The sequence below is a fragment of the Arvicola amphibius genome, chromosome 5, assembly GCF_903992535.2.
Source record: "Arvicola amphibius chromosome 5, mArvAmp1.2, whole genome shotgun sequence".
Classification (NCBI taxonomy): domain Eukaryota; kingdom Metazoa; phylum Chordata; class Mammalia; order Rodentia; family Cricetidae; genus Arvicola; species Arvicola amphibius.
Genome location: NC_052051.1, coordinates 108,863,083 through 108,875,532, shown reverse-complemented (window position 1 = coordinate 108,875,532; position 12,450 = coordinate 108,863,083). Strand labels below are relative to the sequence as shown.

The 12,450-nt window shown below is 40.3% G+C and overlaps 1 protein-coding gene across 1 annotated transcript in view; it reads right to left on the bottom strand.

Moving 5' to 3' along the window:
* The window catches only part of Sap130 (Sin3A associated protein 130), a 79,851-nt gene extending 75,790 nt beyond the window's left edge, over positions 1-4,061 (bottom strand). Inside the window, exon 1 of the mRNA XM_038330933.2 lies at positions 3,953-4,061. The gene's annotated coding sequence lies outside the window, so the exon portion shown is untranslated. The remainder of the gene's footprint in view (positions 1-3,952) is intronic.
* Positions 4,062-12,450: the final 8,389 nt, after the last annotated feature.

Genomic DNA, 12,450 nt, shown 5'->3' with positions numbered 1-12,450 from the left:
ATCCAGGTCTAGGAAAGTGAGCATCCAAACAGACTAGGCTCCCACAAAGCCAGTACATGCAGTAGGATCGAAACCGAGTGTCATTGTCCTTGGCTTCTCCGTCAGTCCTTCTTGTCCGCCATGTTCAGAGAGTCCGGTTTGATCACATGCTATATCAGTCTCAGTCCAGCTGGCCTTGGTGAGCTCCCAGTAGATCAGCCCCACTGTCTCAGTGGGTGGGCACACCCCTCGCGGTCCTGACTTCCTTGCTCATGTTCTCCCTCCTTCTGCTCCTCATTTGGACCATGGGAGCTCAGTCCAGTGCTCAGTCCAGTGCTCCAATGTGGGTCTCTGTTTCTAGCTTCATCCAACACCAGATGAAGGTTCTATGGTTATATGCAAGATATTCATCAGTGTGGCTATAGGATAGGGCCATTTCAGGCTCCCTCTCCTCAGCTGCCCAAGGAACTAGCTGAGGACATCTCCTTGGACACCTGGGAACCCCTCTAGAGTCCAGTCTCTTGCTAACCCTCAAATGGCTCCCTTAATTAAGATATATACTTCCCTGCTCCCTTATCCACCCTTCCTCCATCCCAACCGTCCCATTCCCCCAAGCTCTCCCCATCCTCCCCTTCTCAGTTTTTTCTTCCCATCTCCCCTTAACTCCATTCCACCCCACCCCCCAGTTTCCATTTTATGCCTGGCAATCTTGTCTCCTTCCAATATCCAGGAGGATAACTATATGTTTTTCTTTGGGTTCACCTTCTGTTGAGAATTCTCTGTTCAGTTCAGTGCCCCATTTTTTAATTGGGTTAATTAGCATTTTAAAGTGTAGTTTCTTGAGTTCTTTATATATTTTGGAAATCAGACCTTTGTCTGTTGTAGGGTTGGTGAAGATCTTCTCCCAGTCAGTAGGTTGCCTTTGTGTCTTAATGACAGTGTCCTTTGTTTTACAAAAGCTTCTCAGTTTTAGGAGGTACCATTTATTCAATGTTGTTTTTATTGTGTTACTGTGGGTTATACGTAGGAAGTGGTCTCCTGTGCCCATGTGTTGTAGAGTACTTCCCACTTTCTCTTCTATCTGGTTCAGTGTGTTCAGATTGATATTGAGGTCTTTAATCCATTTGGACTTGAGTTTTGTGCATGGTGATAGATATGGATCTATTTTCATTCTTCTTTCCTCTCTCCCTCTTTTTGCTCATACTCATTCCTCTCCATCTCCTCTCTCCTCTCTTCTCTCTCTCTTTTCTTTCTCTCTTCCTGTTATTTACATAAATATGCAAAGAGGAAAGAGGAGACAGGGAGGAGAAAGAGAGAAAAGAGACAGGACAGGGTTAAGATTGATGGAGGAGAGAGAGAGAGAGAGAGAGAGAGAGAGAGAGAGAGAGAGAGAGAGAGAGAGAGAGAGGAAAACAAGAAGGGGTAGAGAGGTGAGAGAAGAGAAATGGGTAAGAAATGAGAGATAGGGAATCCAGAGAGAGAACAGAGAGAGCAGAGGGGGCAGAAAGGATAGAGGGAAAAGAGAAGAGATAGAGTGAGACAGAAGAGAAAGTGGAGACAGTAGGAGAGAGAGTAGAGATAGTAAGAGAGGGGTGAGAGATGTGAGTAAGGGGATAGAGAGGCAAGAGTATGAAGACTGTGAGAGGAGAGAGCAGAGGGGAAAAGAAATATAAGAAAGGATGAATAGGGAGGAGAGAGGAGAGAGAGCAAATGACAGGGGAGGGGAAGGAGAGTGGACATAGGAAGCAGAGAGAGAGGTAATATTCAGGCATTATATTAGAAGAGAAAGGTCAGAGAGAAGTGAGAGAGACATAGTGAAAGAGGTGTCAGCTGAAGGCAACTCTGAGATGCACACCCTTCCAGAGCCAACAATGCTCTGGAGTAGAGAAATTAAAGAAAATCAGAATACAGATTGGGAAAACACAAAGATGAGCCAAGCTACCCAGAGTTTGAGGAATTCTTAGCCAACAGAGATGAGGCCATTTCTTTTAAGCATGACCAATGAAAATATGACCTCCCTAACACAAAGCAAAACATTTTCTCAGGGCAAGGGACTCTCGGAGGTTGTATCTAGTGTCTGAAGCCCCAGATTTCATGGAGACATGTCGGCTCAAAACTAGAGACACAGATGACTGCAGACACCTCTCCAAACATGAAGGACAGATGGCAGTGGGGGAACACAGGTCTGAAGCCTTTTAATGGCTGTACTCTAGGAAATGTGTCTCTGCCACAGAGGAGTCAGGAGACCTTTGGCTACTCAGGTGATTCTCAGGGAGGACCGACATATAAGAGGACTTAGTTCACTCAAATCCCTGTCAAAGAACACAATTTTGTGATTGCTTCCCATCATACAGATAACACACTACATAAGTTATGTACTCTACAAGCCATCTGCCTATGACAAGCAATTTGACACCCACATCCCACTCCACAGAAAGTTTGAAGGAGCACCTGCCTATGATACAGACATCTCTCAATCTATCTGAATAAAGAGCCCTAACTCAACCCTGAAGTGAACTCTTTGACCTTAAAAAGCTCAGAATGACCAGGGTCAATATCCTGATGAACCACTAACAATTCATATAGACAACTCATTGTTCCTGAATCTTCTCCACAAAACATCTGGTCACATATATTTCACACATGAATGCATGTATAAATACACATGCATGAATACACACACCCATACATACACACACCCCAGTAAATATTAAGATAGTCTACAGGGAAGAAAGATGAGGTTTGATTTTGCATCATATAATGCCATGAGGACCAATGTAAACCTACCAATTTGATGCTACTGAACACAGAACTGGGAAGAGATGAGCATCATCTGCCATCAAAAGTCAGTTCTTGCCATATGACTATAGTACACAATCTACCTGCTCCCTATGTGTGGTGACTTGAAAGAAAATGGCCCCCAAAGAGAGTACCAAGCACTATTAGAGGTGTGGTTTTGTTGGAGTAGGTGTGGCTTTGTTGCAGGAAGTATGTCACTGTGGGGTGGGCTTTGGGGCCTCTTATTTGCTCCCAGTGTCATAGTCCACTTCTTGTTGCCTGCATATCTGGATGTAGCCAGCACCATGTCTGCCTGCACACTATCATGCTCCCTGCCATGGTGATAATGGACTGAACCTCTGAAAATGTAAGCTACACCATTTACATGTTTTCCTTTAGAAGTCATGGTATTTCTTCACAACAATATAAACCCTAACTATGACATCATGTAAAAGTCTCCACTACAAACCCCAAGCCATAGCACATGTTTCCAGACATTCACCCATTATAGTTTATGAACACACACATCTTAAGTGCTACACAGACCTGAATACACACTCATAACACCTGCTACTAGCTAACTTTCACAGAGAGAAAAAAAAAACTCTACTTAGCCTGAATATTCACCTACCACTGCTACAAGTATACACACACAAGTCACATGTGTCTGTTACAAACATTTATAACATCTTGTCTATGCGAACACGATAGATACATGATAGACACAGGCTATAAAACCACCAGATACCCGAAAACTCTCTCATGTACCACCCTGAACAACTCAGGTAAAAATTACACAGCAGCAGCAGCATCAGTAGCTGCTGCTGCTGCTGCCACCTCCGCCATTGCTGCCACTGTGACAAAGCTTTGGTTTTGCAAAAAAGTTAAATAACCTGCCTAATCAGACAAAAAAGTTTTGAGGTGGCCTTGCGTCATGATGGCCACATGCCTCCAGAATCCCTGCTACTCTCAGTTATGGCGGTGTGATGATTCCCTACAAAGAGCAGCAGCGTGCACATGTGTCAGGCAGCCTGCCCTCTCCATGCTGGAGCAAGTAGGGACAATGTTAAAGGGTCACCAGCTCCTCCCTACAGCAGAGTGCAGACTTCCACTTGCCCAGTCACCCTGGCCCTACACGTCGGAGTCTGGCTCTCCCGGTGCATATGGTAAAGGGGCAACCCCATCACACGCCTACCACTTTGTCTGCAGGGTCTGAGAAGTGCAGATGGACAGGACTCCTGCTTTTCTCCACGGGATCATTCTCTGTTGGAAGAATCCAACACAGAAAGCTACTCCTAATCTCCGCACACAGGATCCCCAAATCAAACATCAAAGTCCACAGTAAACACCATCCCTGTGTCAGCATAGAAGCCAAAGGTGAGAGATGCTGTCACTTCCATGCTATGCAGTGTCTAGCTACCACTCCAGTCTAACCACTGAGTATAATTGTTTTTTTGAGACAGTGTTTCTCCGTGTAGCTCTGATGTGGGATTCCCCTCTGGATGCTGTGAATGTGCTTTGCTGCCATTGGTTAATAAAGAAGTTGCTTTGGGCCTCTGACAGGGCAGAATAGAGCAAGGTGGGGATTCCAAGCAGATAGAGGAGGAAAGAAGGCAGAGTCAGTGAGACACCATGTAGCTGCCAAAGGAGACAAACACCCAGGAACCTTACTGGTAAACCATGAGTCTCGTGGTAAAATATAAAATAATAGAAAGAGGTTAATTTAAGATGTAAGAGCTAGCTAGAAATACACTTAAGCTATTGACCAAACAGTATTGCAATTAATATAGTTTCTGTGTAATTGTTTTGGATCTGGGAATCCAGGAGCAAACAGGCAGTCTCTGTCTACATAGCTCTGGCTGTCTTGGCACTAGCTCTATAGACCAGGCTGGCCTTGAACTCATAGCGTTCAGCCTGACTCTTTAATCAAGTGTTGTGATTAAAGGTGTGTGCCACCACCGCCTGGCTTCAAAACAACTTTTTATCTAAAAGTTTTCTTTTCAATGACATTCTGCTTTCCCAAAGATTTCCTTATTTTGTTTTTGTCTGTGTCCATGCCTCAGTGTGTATCTGTGTACCACATGTATGGAAGTGCCCTTGGAGTCCTGAGGAGAGTCCTATCCCCTTAGTTCAAGATAGAGGCAGTGGTGAGTCACCAGATATGGGTGCTGGGAACCAAACTAGGGTCCTCTACAAAAGCAGCAAGTGCTCTTACCAATGAATTCATCTCTCCAATGCCCAAAATGTATCTTGTCTCTCAGCAATCTCAGGAAATAACATGTCCCTTACAGCCATATCTATATGCTGTGTGACTTTTACAGCTGACTTGCATCCCTCCAAGCCATTTATAATGAACAGGTCTGGAGAGATGGCTCAGCATTTCAGAGCACAAACTGTTCTTCCAGAAAAAGCAAGTTTGATTTTTAGCACCCACATTAGGCAGCTCATAACTCTCTGTAACTCCCAACTCCAGGGGGTCCAATTCCTCTGTAGTCACCTGCATTCATATGCATATACCTATTCAAGACACACAAAATATTTTTGTACAATGGGAATCACCAGAGGAGAATAGAAAGTAACAGAGAGGATAGGTGAAGAAATATCTGAAAACTTTAAATTTTAGTAATATCCTTTTATTAGTAGTATAGCTAACAAAGAAACTCAACGAATTTCAACATAAACTCAGACCTACCCTGATACTCTTTAAAATCAAAATTTGAAAAAACAATAACAAAGAATCCTATTGTTGCTCTAAGACAGGGATTTGCTGGTTTTCTCAGGCTCCACAAAACCTTGCAGCTGTCCTAGCTTAAGCTCCTCAGTGCTAGAGAACACATTTGTGTCATCACAGCTAGGTAAAAAGTGAGTCTTCAGTACACAAGTACAAGAAATGGCAACACAGGCAAAGGCCATCAATAAGATAGCAAGGGTATCTGCCACCAGGGATTTCAGAGACCAGAAGACAGTGAGCTAACAGAATCAAAGTGGTAAGCATTTCAGGTGATACTTGTCAACCATTTCTAATGTCTCTGTGGATGTCCAAATTAGAACTGTACCATTTGTTTGTACTCTGTTTATGTGATTTCTGAAAAATGTGTACTTTATATGGCTACATGAGAAGTATGGTGAGGAAATCACTCAAGAATGGGCATAACTCATGTTCCCTGTAGCTATCATTTCTTTGGCATTCTTCCAAAATGGGCATTTATTAGACCACTCTTCAGACACTGCCTGGGATGTCCAGGCATTCCATCTTAATTGAAAAAAAGGAAAAAAGAAAGTAAATCAAACTATACCGATCTTGGTAAATTAAAATTTACACTCAACAGTGATGTATAGAATGTCTAAAGCAAAAATCACAGACACTAGATTCAGGGGAAATGGGATGGATGTGGCTAAAACATCCTGGAAACCAGTATTTAAAAGCTGGGCTTAACCTGTGAACCTGCAGGCAGTCTTTGTAGCACTCTGTTTGTCTGTCTGTATGTCTGTCTGTCTGTCTGTCTATTTATTTATTTATTTATTTATTTATTTATTTATTTATTTATTTATTTATTATGTATACAGTATTCTGTCTGTGTATGTACCTGCAGGCCAGAAGAGGGCACCAGACCCCATTACAGATGGTTGTGAGCCACCATGTGGTTGCTGTGAATTGAACTCAGGACCTTTGGAAAAACAGGCAATGCTCTTAACCTCTGAGCCCTCTCTCCAGCCCAGCACTCTGTTTATTAATAGCCAACTCCAACCTGTCAACTGCTTAACCCAATACAGAGAATTACAGAGGCAGTTACTTAGCCTTCCATCTGCATAAATAAAAGATAAAACAACACACTACCATTATAGGTCACAGAACATTGGATTACTCAGATATTGACACATATATGAACTTTAAATCCTGGATAGAGAGCACTAGGCAAATCCTTAATTCTGAAATCATGTTCTCAACCAAACTGTTTTTTTTTCTAGTAATTTCCACTACAATAGGTTCCTTGCCCACGTTACAAAGCAATTGAGTTCCAACAAAAGGCGAATGTCAACACGTGGCCCAAGCATCACTCCTGCACCATGTATTTTATTTATTAGGAAACACACACAGAAGCAGCTTAACGACTCTTCAGACTGTTTGCTCCAGGCAGCTGGAGAAGCCATTATTATCTCTATCTCTGCTGTGCAGCGCCAGTGGTCATCATTCTCCCAGCCTGGGCCTCTGTCATACGCCAGCCCCTGGGATGTGGACACATGTGGCTGCAATGCTGGGTGAGTATAGAAGCAGACACACCAAAAAGGGGGCCATGAAGTTTGGGAAGGCCTGTTTGGGGTGATTTGGGGGAAATTAAATGGAGGATATGGGTATAGATAAGATCACATTTTGTGGTTTACACGTATGAAATTCAAGAATAAAGGCATTTTATATTATTTAAAAACAAATATATATCATAGTGGTAGAAGCCTGGAATTCCAGGTCTCAGGAGACTGAGACAGTGAGACCTTATCCATCTGGGACTACACAATGAGACTCTGTTTCAAAGTTAAAAAGCTAAAAGCAACTCACCCCAAAGCCCAAATACATAAATTACTTTGCTTCTCTGTTGTGAGAAAACAGTGAACAAAAGTAAGGTAGGGGGTGGAGAGGGTTTGCTTCATCTCATAGGTTATAGCTCCTCATCAAGGGAAGTTCTTGAGAGCAGCTGAAGCAAAGATGGTGGGGAATATGGCTGACCACCTTGCTCTCCATACTGTGGCAGCCTACTCTCTTAGATAGCCCAGGACCATCCACATTGAACTGGGCCCTCCCACATCTATCAACAAGCAAGAAAATACCCCAGAGATATGCCCATAGGCCAATCTGACAAATGTAATTCCTCCATTGAGTTTCCCCCTTCCCAGGTGACTTTAGTTTGGCAACTTGTGACAAGTTGACAAGAACTGCCAACCACACATATGAAAGTCTTTGCCTACATTTTCAGACCATCCTTTAAGATAATGCATAGTTCTGATCGCTAACAGTGTATGTTGAGATTATGACTCATAGCTCCTAACGTGCGAATATTCTTCATTCCCCCCATACATGAACTCCTTTAAGTGGATCACCACATCAGAAACACATTTTCAGTCAATTGCTTCCTATGCTCTTGGTGACCCAGATGCTAAGGAAAAGTGACACACACACTTCTCCCTTTAAATCGCCTCAGCCCGCTGGAATGGCTTTATTCCATACCAATTATTTCAATCAAGTCTGAACTGATAGTCCCTCTGGGTCACTTGTCTCCTCACATCATTTTGTCTTTTAATATCAGTATGAAATGTATTCAGACATTTCAATTCCAGACAGTTTGGAAGCAGAGGATGAACTGTCTTTTCAGAGACCTCTGCAATGACCTCAACACTGTAAGGCTTTTCCTTCAAATCTTCTTTGACCACAGATTCACTTACCTTTCTGAAAATACAAATCTCAGCCTGCACTCATCGAAGAGTACAACATCTAAACTAAAATTTCCTGTTATCCCTGATGGGCCTTTCCACAATATAGCGTTGCTTCTGATTCCATCCAAACGTGAAGTGTATAGGGCTGGAGGGATGGCTCGCCAGTTGGGAGTACTGACGGCTCTTCCAGAGAATTGAGCTTCAATCCCCAGCACCCATATGGAGGCTCACAATGGGCAGTAGCTCCAGTCCCAGGGTATCTGACATCTTCTTCTGGCCCCTGGGAGTACTACATGCAAGTGGTACACAGGCCTACAAGCAGTCCATACTTACACGAATTAAAAACACCTGATGTGGATGGAATTCCCCTCTGTATACTGTAAATATGCTTCATTACATTGGCTACTAAAGAAGCTGCTTTGGTCCTGTGCCAGCCCAGAATAGGGAAGGTGCAAAATCCAAACAGAGATGTAGAGAGAATAGACAAAATCAAGGAGAAGCCATATAGCCGACATGGGAGACAGACGCTGGACACTGGATGGAACACATGTAGGTCACAACCACATGGCAATACACAGATCTTTGTGAGTTTGAGGCCAGTCTGATCTATATAGAGAGCTCTTGGACAGCCAGGACTACACAGAAAAACCCTTTATCAAAACAAAACAGAAAAGCAAAACAAATAAACAACAAAACATTAAAAAATAAAATGATTACAATAAACAAGCACTTTTCAATAACAAGTTTAATATTAATAGTTTCAATCCCCTTGTCTAAAGACACTGATTAGTTGAATGGATTGGGAAACAAAACTCATCTTTCTGTTGATTTCTCTTTAAGAATAGGCACCACCTAAAAGTGAAAAGATGGTAAAAGGTACTCAGACGAAAGGGATGGGAATCGAGCAGAAAGCGAGCAGGCTTGCCATCTTAATACTGACAAAACAGATTTCAAAATGAAACTGAGTAGAGGGGATAAAGTGAACACTTCATTCTAAATAGGGAAACAATTATCCAAGAAGACAATACAATTGTGTATATATAATTGTATTACATATATTTGTATTGTATTATATGTAATATTACATATCTTTACATTGTATTATTTATAACATTACATTGTATTATTTATGATTATATATTATATATATGATTATATGATCATATATATTATATGATTATATATATAATATGTGATTATATATATTATTTATGATTATATATAAACTCTGGTGGATACAATTTAACAAAATGTATACTACTAAAATTAAAAATGAAGATTCACATCAACACATTAATAGTGAGTGATTCCAATACCTCCACATGCTCCAATAGACAGGTCATCTGTACAAAAATATAGAGAAACATCAGACATAAATGACATTACACATCAAATGGAACTAATAGATATCTACAGAATATTTCATTCAAACAACAAAGAAATACCTTCTACACAATTGCCCACTGAAGTTTCTCTAAAATAAACATATTTGAAGATACAAAGCAAATCTTAAAAGAGAATTTAAATAACTTCAGAAAAATTTAAATAACAGTGTATCCTATTTGATCATAAGATCAATAGCAAACCAAACTCTAGTGAGTACAAACCCTCAGGAAGAGGAAATAACTCATTGTTAAATGTTGACTAGGTCAAACAAGAAATCAAGAAAGAAATTAAAAAGTTATTGGAACTCAATGGAAATGAAAGCACAACACAACAGAACCTCTGGGACATGTTAGAAGCAGCCCTAGGAGAAAAATTTGGAGGCTTAAGTGCTTACATTAAAAAAATCAGAAAGAGCACAAAAATACTTAATAATTCAACTTTAAGAATCTAGAGACATAATAACAAACCAAACCAAAACCAAGAAGACAACAAGAGATAATAAAAATCAGAACAGAAATCAATGAACTAAAAACATACTGCTTGCTGTTCTATCTTCTTTGAAGTCCTGACAGAATTCTGAATCCATCTGGCCCTGGGCTCTGGCTCCCACTTCACCTTGATTAATTTTTGTGGGTCAGATTTTCCAGGTTGGTAGAGTACAAATTTTTAATAATAACGACACAGAAACTTCTTATTAATTATGGATGCATCCAGCTTGCCTGTGAGACATGGCTCTACTCCCTTCAACTATCCTTTGTTTTGTTTTGTTTCTTTCAGAATTCAAAGGCCAGTTCTTCAGAGAGGACTATCTTCTAGAGCAACTAGTCTATAAAGGCCAAATTACTGCTCAGTTTTTTCAAAGTTATCACTTGACATTACCTTGTGTTTGCTTTATTATTTGACATTGTGTGTTTGCATGTACATGCACATCTGCTGTTTGTCTCTCTAAACTGTATGTCTGGCTCATTTAACATTGCATGCCTATTGTTTAAAACAGTATGGGGAGGGGGCATGGGAGTGACTCATTGGATAAATCACTTGTGGTGCAAGAATGAGGACAGGAGTTTAGATGGCCCACCCGACACCCAAATAAAAGCCAGGTGGGTGTGGAGGCGGACTGTAATCTAAGCACTCAATAGGTAGAGGCAGCATATTCCTGGGCTGCAAACGAGACCACCTGGTCCCAAATAAACACAAAGAAGCTTATATCAGTTACAGAATATTTGACCGATAGCTCAGACCCATTGCTAATTAGTTTTTATATTTAAATTAATTCATTTTTATTAATCTATATTTTGCCATATGCTTGTGGCTTTATCTATCTTCTAGTATCTTGCTTCCTCAGCAACTGGCTCCTGTCTCTTGACTCTGCCCTTCTTCCTCTTTGTATTTTCAGTTTGGCTTTCCTGCCTAGCTTTATTCTGCCTTGTTACAAGCCAAATCAGCTTTCTTATTAACCAATGAGACTAAAACATATTCATAGAGTATAGAAGGATTATCCCACAGCACTGGGGCGAGATGGCTAGTTAGATTATTTGCAATTGGCAAGCTCCTCTTTAATAAGGGGCTATACTACAATAAATAAGCAGAGATCAATTAAGACCGCTAATGTTAACTTTGGACCTCTATATGAATGTGCACTTACATTCACACACATGAACATGCCCACAACACATGCATGCAAAAAAAAGTCACACACACACCAAACCCAAACAGCATCTGTCTCAAGAGATGACCTATGTTTTAATTAATGATCTGAACTGATATTTACTTAATGGTTAGTTGGTTAGTAATTATTTAGGTTATTAATGATTAGTAAGATAATACTGATTTGTTACTTAGAGCCCTGAAGCTTTTCTTAATGTTAGCAAGTATGTCATAAGCACGTATATTATATAAGCTCAAAGCATGTATAGGGCACAAATGTTAGATTTACTTCCTAAAATTTAAGAGTTTAAAAGGCAGCACACTACTAAACTGCTCTCCCTAAAAAAAGTTGTTATATTTTTATAATCATTCTTTATGCGAAAGATACTTCTTCTCACCTGTAACAACAATGTGCATTTTTGTATAAAGACTGACATTATTGTTTTGGTTTTGTCTCAGACTGGGTTTCAACCTGTAATTCAGGTTGGTTAGGAACTCCTGGCATTCCTCTTGTCCAGTCTCCTAAGTGCCAGGATTGTAGGCCTCAGTCACCATGCCTAGCCAAGATTGCCATTTTAACTGAGGAAAGGTGACTTTATGTAAAGTGATTCATTGCTGGAAGACATAGTTTATATGATTACTCACCTTTTAAAATAGCTTATTCATCTTCTTTGCTTATATTTATACTGATTTATTGTCATTCATTGGCAAAAGCTCTTTGTAGAGTTATGCTGTATCGTCTAAGCCATCCTAAAATGTCATTTTCCAGTTTGTCATTTATTTTTTAATGTTGATTACAGCTGTTTTTAATTTATTGAATTTAAAATTTACAGTAAAATGAATTACAATATTTCCCAATTCCTTAAATGACTTTTAGGTTTGATGTTGGATTAGAAAGTCTTCCAATTTACTATATAAAAATATCCACATATTTTCTTCCAATTTTTTAAACAAGGAAGATGATAGTGCATTACAGCTGTAATTTATGAGTAGTGACTTTTATCGCTTTGTTTCCCTTTAGCTAGCTCCTGAGGTATAATTCATTCTCTCCCTCTACTTTCAAGGATGTGAAATTGTGAAGTGCAACATTTCTGTATTAAAACTCCCTGTCTTTCTACTCTTTAAAACAAACCACTAAACATACAGAAACATCTAGGGCTCAGGGCTAGCAAACTTCTTCCCTTTGGCAAGCTGAGGAAACGAAATTCTTTCATTGCCATGTCCAGTAGCGAT